Below are 10511 nucleotides of genomic sequence, written 5' to 3'. Positions count from 1 at the left end.
TGTAAAGTATATATATTTACAAATGTATAAAAAAAACTGATATCACATTTACATAATTATTCAGACCCTTTACTCAGTACTTTGTTGAAGCATGTTTGGCAGCGATTACAGCCTTGAGTCTTCTTGGGTATAACACTACAAGCTTGGCACACCTGTATTTTTGGAGTTCCTCCTATTATTCTCCTATTACAAACTATATCAGGTTGGATGGGGAGCGTCACAGCACAGATTTTTTTCAGGTCTCTCCAGAGATGTTCGATCGGGCTCTGGCTGGGCCACTCCTGCGTTGTCTCGGCTGTGTGTTTAGGGTAGTTGTCCTGTTGGAAGGTGAACCTTTGCTGCAATCTGATGTCCTGAGCGCTCTGGTGCACATTTTCCTCAAGGATCTCTCTGTACTTTGCTGCATCCATCTTTCCCTCGGTCCTGACTAGTCTCCCAGTCCCTGCAGCTGAAAACATCCCCACAGCATGATGCTGAAACCACCATGCTTCACCGTATAGATGGTATTGGCCAGGTGATGAGCAGTGGTTTCCTCCAGGCATGACACTTGTTATTCAGGCCAAAGAGTTCACTCATGGTTTCATCAGAACAGAGAATCTTGTTTCTCATGGTCTGAGAGTCCTTTAGGTTTCTTTTGGCAAACTCCAAGCGGGTTATCATGTGCCTTTTACTGAAGAGTGGCTTCTGTCTAGCAACTCTACCATAAAGGCCTGATAAGTAGAGTGCTACAGTGATGGTTGTCTTTATGGAAGGTTATTCCATCTCCACAGAGGAACTCTGGAGCTCTGTCAGAGTGACCATGGGGTTCTTGGTCACCTCCCTTTCGAAGGTCTTTCTCCCCGATTGCTCAGTTTGGCCAGGCGGCCAGCTCTAGCAAGATTCTTGGTGGTTCCAAACTTCTTCTATTTAAGAATGATGGAGGCCACTCTTTTACTTCCGGCGCCGACAGAGATGGCCGCCTCGCTTCGCGCCTCGCTTCGCGTTCCTAGGAAACTATGCAGTTTTTTGTTTTTTTACGTGTTATTTCTTACACTAGTACCCCAGGTCATCTTAGGTTTCATTACATACAGCCGAGAAGAACTACTGAATATAAGATCAGCGTCAACTCACCATCAGTACGACCAAGAATATGTTTTTCGCGATGCGGATCCTGTGTTCTGCCTTACAAACAGGACAACGGAGGGGATCACATGCAGCGACCAAAAAAAAAAACGACTCAGAAAAAGAGGGAAACGAAGCGGTCTTCTGGTCAGACTCCGGAGACGGGCACATCGTGCACCACTCCCTAGCATTCTTCTTGCCAATGTCCAGTCTCTTGACAACAAGGTTGATGAAATCCGAGCAAGGGTAGCATTCCAGAGGGACATCAGAGACTGTAACGTTCTCTGCTTCACGGAAACATGGCTAACTGGAGAGACGCAATCCGAAGCGGTGCAGCCAGCGGGTTTCTCCACGCATCGCGCCGACAGAAACAAACATCTTTCTGGTAAGAACACGGGCGGGGCGTATGCCTTATGGCCAACGTGACATGGTGTGATGAAAGAAACATACAGGAACTCAAATCCTTCTGTTCACCTGATTTAGAATTCCTCACAATCAAATGTAGACCGCATTATCTACCAAGAGAATTATCTTCGATTATAATCACAGCCGTATATATCCCCCAAGCAGACACATCGATGGCTCTGAACGAACTTTATTTAACTCTCTGCAAACTGGAAACGATTTATCCGGAGGCTGCATTCATTGTAGCTGGGGATTTTAACAAGGCTAATCTGAAAACAAGACTCCCTAAATTTTATCAGCATATCGATTGCGCAACCAGGGGTGGAAAGACCCTGGATCATTGTTACTCTAACTTCCGCAACGTATATAAGGCCCTGCCCCGCCCCCTTTCGGAAAAGCTGACCACGACTCCATTTTGTTGATCCCTGCCTACAGACAGAAACTAAAACAAGAAGCTCCCACGCTGAGGTCTGTCCAACGCTGGTCCGACCAAGCTGACTCCACACTCCAAGACTGCTTCCATCACGTGGACTGGGAGATGTTTCGTATTGCGTCAGACAACAACATTGACGAATACGCTGATACGGTGTGCGAGTTCATTAGAACGTGCGTTGAAGATGTCGTTCCCATAGCAACGATTAAAACATTCCCTAACCAGAAACCGTGGATTGATGGCAGCATTCGTGTGAAACTGAAGGCACGAACCACTGCTTTTAATCAGGGCAAGGTGTCTGGTAACATGACTGAATACAAACAGTGCAGCTATTCCCTCCGCAAGGCTATCAAACAAGCTAAGCGCCAGTACAGAGACAAAGTAGAATCTCAATTCAACGGCTCAGACACAAGAGGCATGTGGCAGGGTCTACAGTCAATCACGGACTACAGGAAGAAACCCAGCCCAGTCACGGACCAGGATGTCTTGCTCCCAGGCAGACTAAATAACTTTTTTGCCCGCTTTGAGGACAATACAGTGCCACTGACACGGCCTGCAACGGAAACATGCGGTCTCTCCTTCACTGCAGCCGAAGTGAGTAAGACATTTAAACGTGTTAACCCTCGCAAGGCTGCAGGCCCAGACGGCATCCCCAGCCGCGCCCTCAGAGCATGCGCAGACCAGCTGGCCGGTGTGTTTACGGACATATTCAATCAATCCCTATACCAGTCTGCTGTTCTCACATGCTTCAAGAGGGCCACCATTGTTCCTGTTCCCAAGAAAGCTAAGGTAACTGAGCTAAACGACTACCGCCCGTAGCACTCACATCCGTCATCATGAAGTGCTTTGAGAGACTAGTCAAGGACCATATCACCTCCACCCTACCTGACACCCTTGACCCACTCCAATTTGCTTACCGCCCAAATAGGTCCACAGACGATGCAATCTCAACCACACTGCACACTGCCCTAACCCATCTGGACAAGAGAAATACCTATGTGAGAATGCTGTTCATCGACTACAGCTCGGCATTCAACACCATAGTACCCTCCAAGCTCGTCATCAAGCTCGAGACCCTGGGTCTCGACCCCGCCCTGTGCAACTGGGTACTGGACTTCCTGACAGGCCGCCCCCAGGTGGTGAGGGTAGGCAACAACATCTCCTCCCCGCTGATCCTCAACACTGGGGCCCCACAAGGGTGCGTTCTGAGCCCTCTCCTGTACTCCCTGTTCACCCACGACTGCGTGGCCATGCACGCCTCCAACTCAATCATCAAGTTTGCGGACGACACAACAGTGGTAGGCTTGATTACCAACAACGACGAGACGGCCTACAGGGAGGAGGTGAGGGCCCTCGGAGTGTGGTGTCAGGAAAATAACCTCACACTCAACGTCAACAAAACTAAGGAGATGATTGTGGACTTCAGGAAACAGCAGAGGGAACACCCCCATCCACATCGATGGAACAGTAGTGGAGAGGGTAGCAAGTTTTAAGTTCCTCGGCATACACATCACAGACAAACTGAATTGGTCCACTCACACAGACAGCATCGTGAGGAAGGCGCAGCAGCGCCTCTTCAACCTCAGGAGGCTGAAGAAATTCGGCTTGTCACCAAAAGCACTCACAAACTTCTACAGATGCACAATCGAGAGCATCCTGGCGGGCTGTATCACCGCCTGGTATGGCAACTGCACCGCCCTCAACCGTAAGGCTCTCCAGAGGGTAGTGAGGTCTGCACAACGCATCACCGGGGGCAAACTACCTGCCCTCCAGGACACCTACACCACCCGATGCTACAGGAAGGCCATAAAGATCATCAAGGACATCAACCACCCGAGCCACTGCCTGTTCACCCCGCTGTCATCCAGAAGGCGAGGTCAGTACAGGTGCATCAAAGCTGGGACCGAGAGACTGAAAAACAGCTTCTATCTCAAGGCCATCAGACTGTTAAACAGCCACCACTAACATTGAGTGGCTACTGCCAACACACTGTCAATGACACTGACTCTACTCCAGCCACTTTAATCATGGGAATTGATGGGAAATGATGTAAATATATCACTAGCCACTTTAAACAATGCTACCTTATATAATGTTACTTACCCTACATTGTTCATCTCATATGCATACGTTGATACTGTACTCTATATCATCGACTGCATCCTTATGTAATACATGTATCACTAGCCACTTTAACTATGCCACTTGTTTACATACTTATCTCATATGTATATACTGTACTCGATATCATCTACTGTATCTTGCCTATGCTGCTCTGTACCATCACTCATTCATATATCCTTATGTACATATTCTTTATCCCCTTACACTGTGTATAAGACAGTAGTTTTTTTGGAATTGTTAGTTAGATTACTTGCTCGTTATTACTGCATTGTCGGAACTAGAAGCACAAGCATTTCGCTACACTCGCATTAACATCTGCTAACCATGTGTATGTGACAAATAAAATTTGATTTGATTTGATTCCTGGGGACCTTCAATGTGGCAGACATTTTTGGGTATCCTTCCCCAGATCTGTGCCTCGACGCAATCCTGTCTCAAAGCTCTACGGACAATTCCTTCGACCTCATGGCTTTGGTTTTGCTCTGACATGTCCTGTCAACGGTGGGACATTATATAGACAGGTGTGTGCCTTTCCAAATCATGTCCAATTGTCACGATCGTCATAATGAGTGGAACAAGATGCAGCGGGGTATGGTTCCATCCTCTTTATTATGAAGTGAAACTCATAGAAAACAATAAATGCACAAATGAAATGTGAAGCTGCTATAGTGCTCACAGGCAACTATACAAAGTCAAGATCCCACAAAACACAAAGGGGAAATGGCTGTCTAAATATGATCCCCAATCAGAGACAACGATAAACACCTGCATCTGATTGGGAACCATCCGAGGCCAACATAGAAATATAATTACCTAGATGACCCACCCTAGTCACACCCTGACCTAACCAACATAGAAAATAAAAAGCTCTGTATGGTTAGGGCGTAACACCAATCAATTGAATTTACCACAGATATGCTCCAATCAAGTTGTAGAAACAATTCAAGGATGATCAATGGAAACAGGATGCACCTTAGCTCAATTTCAAAGGGTCAGAATACTTCAGTTTTTTTATTTTTAGTACATTTGCAAAAATGTCTAAAAACGTGTTTTCACTTTGTCATGTGTTATTGTGTGTAGATAAGGGGGGGAAAACAATTTAATACATTTTAGAATAAGGCAGTAGCGTAACAAAATGTGCAATAGTGAAGCGGTCTGAATAATTTCCAAATGCACTGTATGTATAGGGGTAAGGTGACTAGGCATCAAGATATATGATAAAAAAGAGTGGCAGCAGCGTGTTTGATGATTGTATGTGTGTGTGTGTAGAGTCATTATAAATGAATGTGCATATTATGTGTGAGCACATGATGAAATTAGTATTTGTGTGTGTGTTGGAGTGTCATTGTGCATGAGTGTGTAGGGCCCTGTGAGTGTGTAGGGCCCTGTGAGTGTGCACAGAGACAATGCAAAATAAAAATAACATAGAAGGGTCAACTCAGATTGTCCGTGTAGCCATTTTGTTAGCTGTTAACTTCAGTGAACAAAAATATGAACGCAGTTCATATAAGGAAACAGTCAATTGAAATACATTAAATTGGCCCTAATCTATGGATTTCACATGACTGGGAATACAGATATCAAATCAAATCAAATCAAATTTATTTATATAGCCCTTCGTACATCAGCTGATATCTCAAAGTGCTGTACAGAAACCCAGCCTAAAACCCCAAACAGCAAGCAATGCAGGTGTAGAAGCACGGTGGCTAGGAAAAACTCCCTAGAAAGGCCAAAACCTAGGAAGAAACCTAGAGAGGAACCAGGCTATGTGGGGTGGCCAGTCCTCTTCTGGCTGTGCCGGGTGGAGATTATAACAGAACATGGCCAAGATGTTCAAATGTTCATAAATGACCAGCATGGTTGAATAATAATAATGCAGAACAGTTGAAACTGGAGAACAGTTGAAAAACTGGAGCAGCAGCATGGCCAGGTGGACTGGGGACAGCAAGGAGTCATCATGTCAGGTAGTCCTGGGGCATGGTCCTAGGGCTCAGGTCAGTTGAAACTGGAACAGCAGCATGGCCAGGTGGACTGGGGACAGCAAGGAGTCATCATGTCAGGTAGTCCTGGGGCATGGTCCTAGGGCTCAGGTCCTCCGAGAGAGAGAAAGAAAGAGAGAAGGAGAGAATTAGAGAACGCACACTTAGATTCACACAGGACACCGAATAGGACAGGAGAAGTACTCCAGATATAACAAACTGATATATCTGCGTCTGTTGGTCACATATACCTTTCCAAAAAAATTTAGGGGCGTGGATCTGTGGAATGTTGTTCCACTCCTCTTCAAAGACTGTGCAAAGTTGCTGGATATTGGTGTGAACTGGAACAGGCTGTCGTACAAGTCGATCCAGAACATCCCAAACGTGCTCAATGGGTGACATGTCAGCTGAGTAACTAGACCATAGAAGAACTGGGACATGTTCAGCTTCCAGGAATTGTGTACAGATCCTTGCGACATGTGGCCGTATATTATCATGCTGAAACATGAGGTGATTGCGGTTCAATGGGCTTCAGGATCTCGCCACGATATCTCTTGGAATTCAAATTGCCATAGATAAAATAAAATAGTGTTCATTGTCAGTAGCTTATGCCTGCCCATAGCATAACCCCACCACCACCATGGGGCAATCTGTTCACAATGTTGACAGCAGCAAACGGTTAGCCCACACAACGCCATACACAGTTGAAGTCGGAAGTTTACATACACTTAGGTTGGAGTCATTAAAACTCATTTTACATCCACTCCACAAATTTCTTGTCAACAAACTATAGTTTTGGCAAGTCGGTTAGGACATCTGCTTTGTGCATGACACAAGTAATTTTTCCAACAATTGTTTAAAGACAGATTATTTCACTTCACTTTCACTTATAACTCAATGTATCACAATTCCAGTGGGTCAGAAGTTTACATACACTAAGTTGATTGTACATTTGAGTCAATTGGAGGTGTACCTGTGGATGTATTTCAAGGCCTACCTTCAAACTCAGTGCCTCTTTGCTTGACATCATGGGGAAATCAAAAGAAATCAGCCAAGACCTCAGAAAAACAACTCCACGTCTGGTTCATCCTTGGGAGCAATTTCCAAACATCTGAAGGTACCACGTTCATCTGTACAAACAATGGTACGCAAGTATAAACACCATGGGACCACACAGCCGTGGAGTGAAAAGTACAAATCAATACTAGAACAACAGCAAAGGACCTTGTGAAGATGCTGGAGGAAACAGGTACAAAAGTATCTATATCCACAGTAAAACGAGTCCTATATCGCCATAACCTGAAAGGCCACTCAGCAAGGAAGAAGTCACTGCTCCAAAACCGCCATAAAAAAGCCAGACTACGGTTTGCAACTGCACATGGGGACAAAGATCATACTTTTTGGAGAAATGTCGTCTGGGCTGATGAAACAAAAATGTAACTGTTTGTCCATAATGACCATCATTATGTTTGGAGGAAAAAGGGAGATACTTGCAAGCCGAAGAACACCATCCGAACCGTGAAGCACGGGGGTGGCAGCATCATGTTGTGGGGGTGCTTTGATGCAGGAGGGACTGGTGCACTTCACAAAATAGATGGCATCATGAGGTAGGGGAAATTATGTGGATATATTGAAGCAACATCTCAAGACATCAGTTAAAGTTGGTTGCAAATGGGTCTTCCAAATGGACAATGACCCCAAGCATACTTCCAAAGTTGTGGCACAATGGCTTAAGGACAACAAAGTCAAGGTATTGGAGAGGCCATCACAAAGCCCTAACCTCAAGCCTATAGAAAATTTGTGGGCAGAACTGAAAAAGCATGTGCGAACAAGGAGGCCTACAAACCTGACTCAGTTACACCAGCTCTGTCAGGAGGAATGGGCCAAAATTCACACAACTTATTGTGGGAAGCTTTTATTTCTTTCATCACATACCCAGTGGGTCAGAAGTTTACATACACTCAATTAGTATTTGGTAGCATTGCCTTTACATTGTTTAACTTGGGTCAAAATCATTCTTTCTACTATTATTCTGACATTTCACATTATTCTGACATTTCACAGACAAGGAATTTTTACTAGGATTAAAAGTCAGGAATTGTGAAATTTAGTTGTATGAATTTAGTTGGCTAAGGTGTATGTAAACTTCCGACTTCAACTGTATGTCATCTGCTATATGCCCGGTACTGTTGAAACCGTGATTTATCCATGAAGAGCACACTTCTCTAGCGTACCAGTGGCCATCGAAGGTGAGCATTTGCACCCTGAAGTCAGTTATGACTCCGAACTGCCGTCAGGTCAAGGCCCTGGTGAGGATGATGAGCACGCAGATGAGCTTCCCTGAGACTGTTTCTTACAGTTTGTGCAGAAATGTTTCAGTTGTGCAAACTCACAGTTTCATCGTCTGTCCGGGTGTCTGGTCTCAGATGAAGAAGCCGGATGTGAAGGTCCTAGGCTGGCATGCTTACACGTGGTCTGCGTTTGTGAGACCGGTTGGACGTACTGCAAAATTCTCTAGAATTACGTTGGAGGTGGCTTATGGTCGAGAAATTAGCATTAAATTATCTGGCAACAGCTCTTTTGGTCATTCCTGCAGTCAGGATGCCAATCGCACGCTCCCTCAAAACTTGAGACATCTGTGGTTGTGTGACAAAACTGCACATTTTAGAGAGGGCTTTTTTTGTCCCCAGCACAAGGTGTACCTGTGTAATGATTGTGCTGTTTATCAGCTTTTTGATATGCCACACCTGTCAGGTGGATGGATTATATTGGCAATGGGGAAATGCTCACTAACATGATGTAAACAAATTTGTGCCAACTTTTTTGGAGAAATATGCTTTTTGCGCGTATGGAAAATTCATGGGATTTTTTATTTTATCTCATGAAACATGGGACCAACACTTTACATGTTGCATTTCTATTTTTGTTCAGTATATTTAGTAGTCTGATGGCTTGGGGATAGAAGCTATTCAGGAGCCTGTTGTTTCCCGTTTTGCTGCACCAGTAATACTTCCCATACGGAAAATAACAGTTTTTGGCTTGGGTGGCTGGAGTCTTTAACGATTAACCCGTCCTTCCTTTCCCGCTACCTGATATAAAGGTCCTGGATGGCAGGGAGCTCGGCCCCAGTTATGTACTGGGCTGTCCTCACCACCCTCTGTAGCGCCATGCGATCAAGGACAGTGACAAGGACAATAGCCCTGTGTTCGGTAGCCCTGTCCTTTAGTTTAGTGCAAACCTCAAAGTTAACCCAGGTCTCGAAACATATTATAATCAGCACTAGCAAGGCAGTCCTGTAGCATAATCTCTGATTCTGGTGACCATTTCTCAATGGAGCGAGTCACGGGTACTTCTTGTTTGAGCGCATGCCTGTAAACAGGAAGCAGGAGTCCAGACTTCTGATCTGATTTGCCGAATGCGGATGAGGGTGGGCCTTGTATGCTTGCTTGTGTGAAAAATAATAGTAGTCTAGGACTTTATACCCCCTAGTGGTGAAGGTGACATGTTGATGGATGTTGGGCATCACGTGTCTTAATGATGCAACATTTTAATCATTGTCAACCAGAAAAGCAGCCTGTATGTATGTTTTCCTGCTTGTTTATAGCCTCTTGCAGTTTTATAAGTGTCAGCTTGTTGTTTTTCTTGTCCTGAGATGGAATGTATACAACGGTCATGATGACAGTTAAAAACTCCTTCTGGAGGTAGAAGGGTCTGCATTTGACCATCAGGTATTCCAAGATGGGTGAACAGTGGATGACACTTCCACAGCGCTCGAGGTGTTGTTGATGAGGAGGCAAACCTCTCCCCATCTCGATTTCTTGAATCCACTGTCCTGTCTGCATGAAGAATGCAGAATCCATCAAGTTGGCTAGCCATGGGGAGTATCTTGTCTGAGAGTCATATTTCAGAAAAGCAGAGAATATTGCAGTTTTTAGAGTCCAGTTGGTTGCAAATCTGATCAGAGTGGCCAGTAGAATGGAGGGAAGAGGTTGGCAGTTTTCCCTTCGCCTTAATCTTGCCAGGATCCCTCCTCCCTTGCTTCTGTAATGCTGGAATTTCCTCTTGGGTAGCCTGAAAATTTGGTTGAAATTATAGAAGAGCCCAGGGCAGATGAGTTGTAGTCGAATTTAAGGCTGGAATTTAGGTTAATAACTGCCGATCTGATGTTGAAAAGTTCTAGTCAGTTGTAATAAATGATAGCATATACATTTCATGAAAATAAAGTAAAAATAAACAAAAACATTATTATAAAATAGTTTGGTCAGACCTTGCAAAAAGGCAGCCATCCAGTACAGTGCCCTGTTATAACTTTCTGTACAGGCTTCATATTTCTCACTCTGTCATTTAGGTTAGCATTGTGGAGTAACTACAATGTTGTTGATCAATCCTCAGTTTTCTCCTATCACAGCCATTAAACTTTGTAAACTGTTTTAAAGTCACCATTGGCCTTATGGTGAAATCCCTGAATT

The sequence above is a fragment of the Oncorhynchus tshawytscha genome, linkage group LG21 (assembly GCF_018296145.1).
Source record: "Oncorhynchus tshawytscha isolate Ot180627B linkage group LG21, Otsh_v2.0, whole genome shotgun sequence".
Taxonomy (NCBI): domain Eukaryota; kingdom Metazoa; phylum Chordata; class Actinopteri; order Salmoniformes; family Salmonidae; genus Oncorhynchus; species Oncorhynchus tshawytscha.
This window is presented reverse-complemented; position numbering follows the sequence as displayed.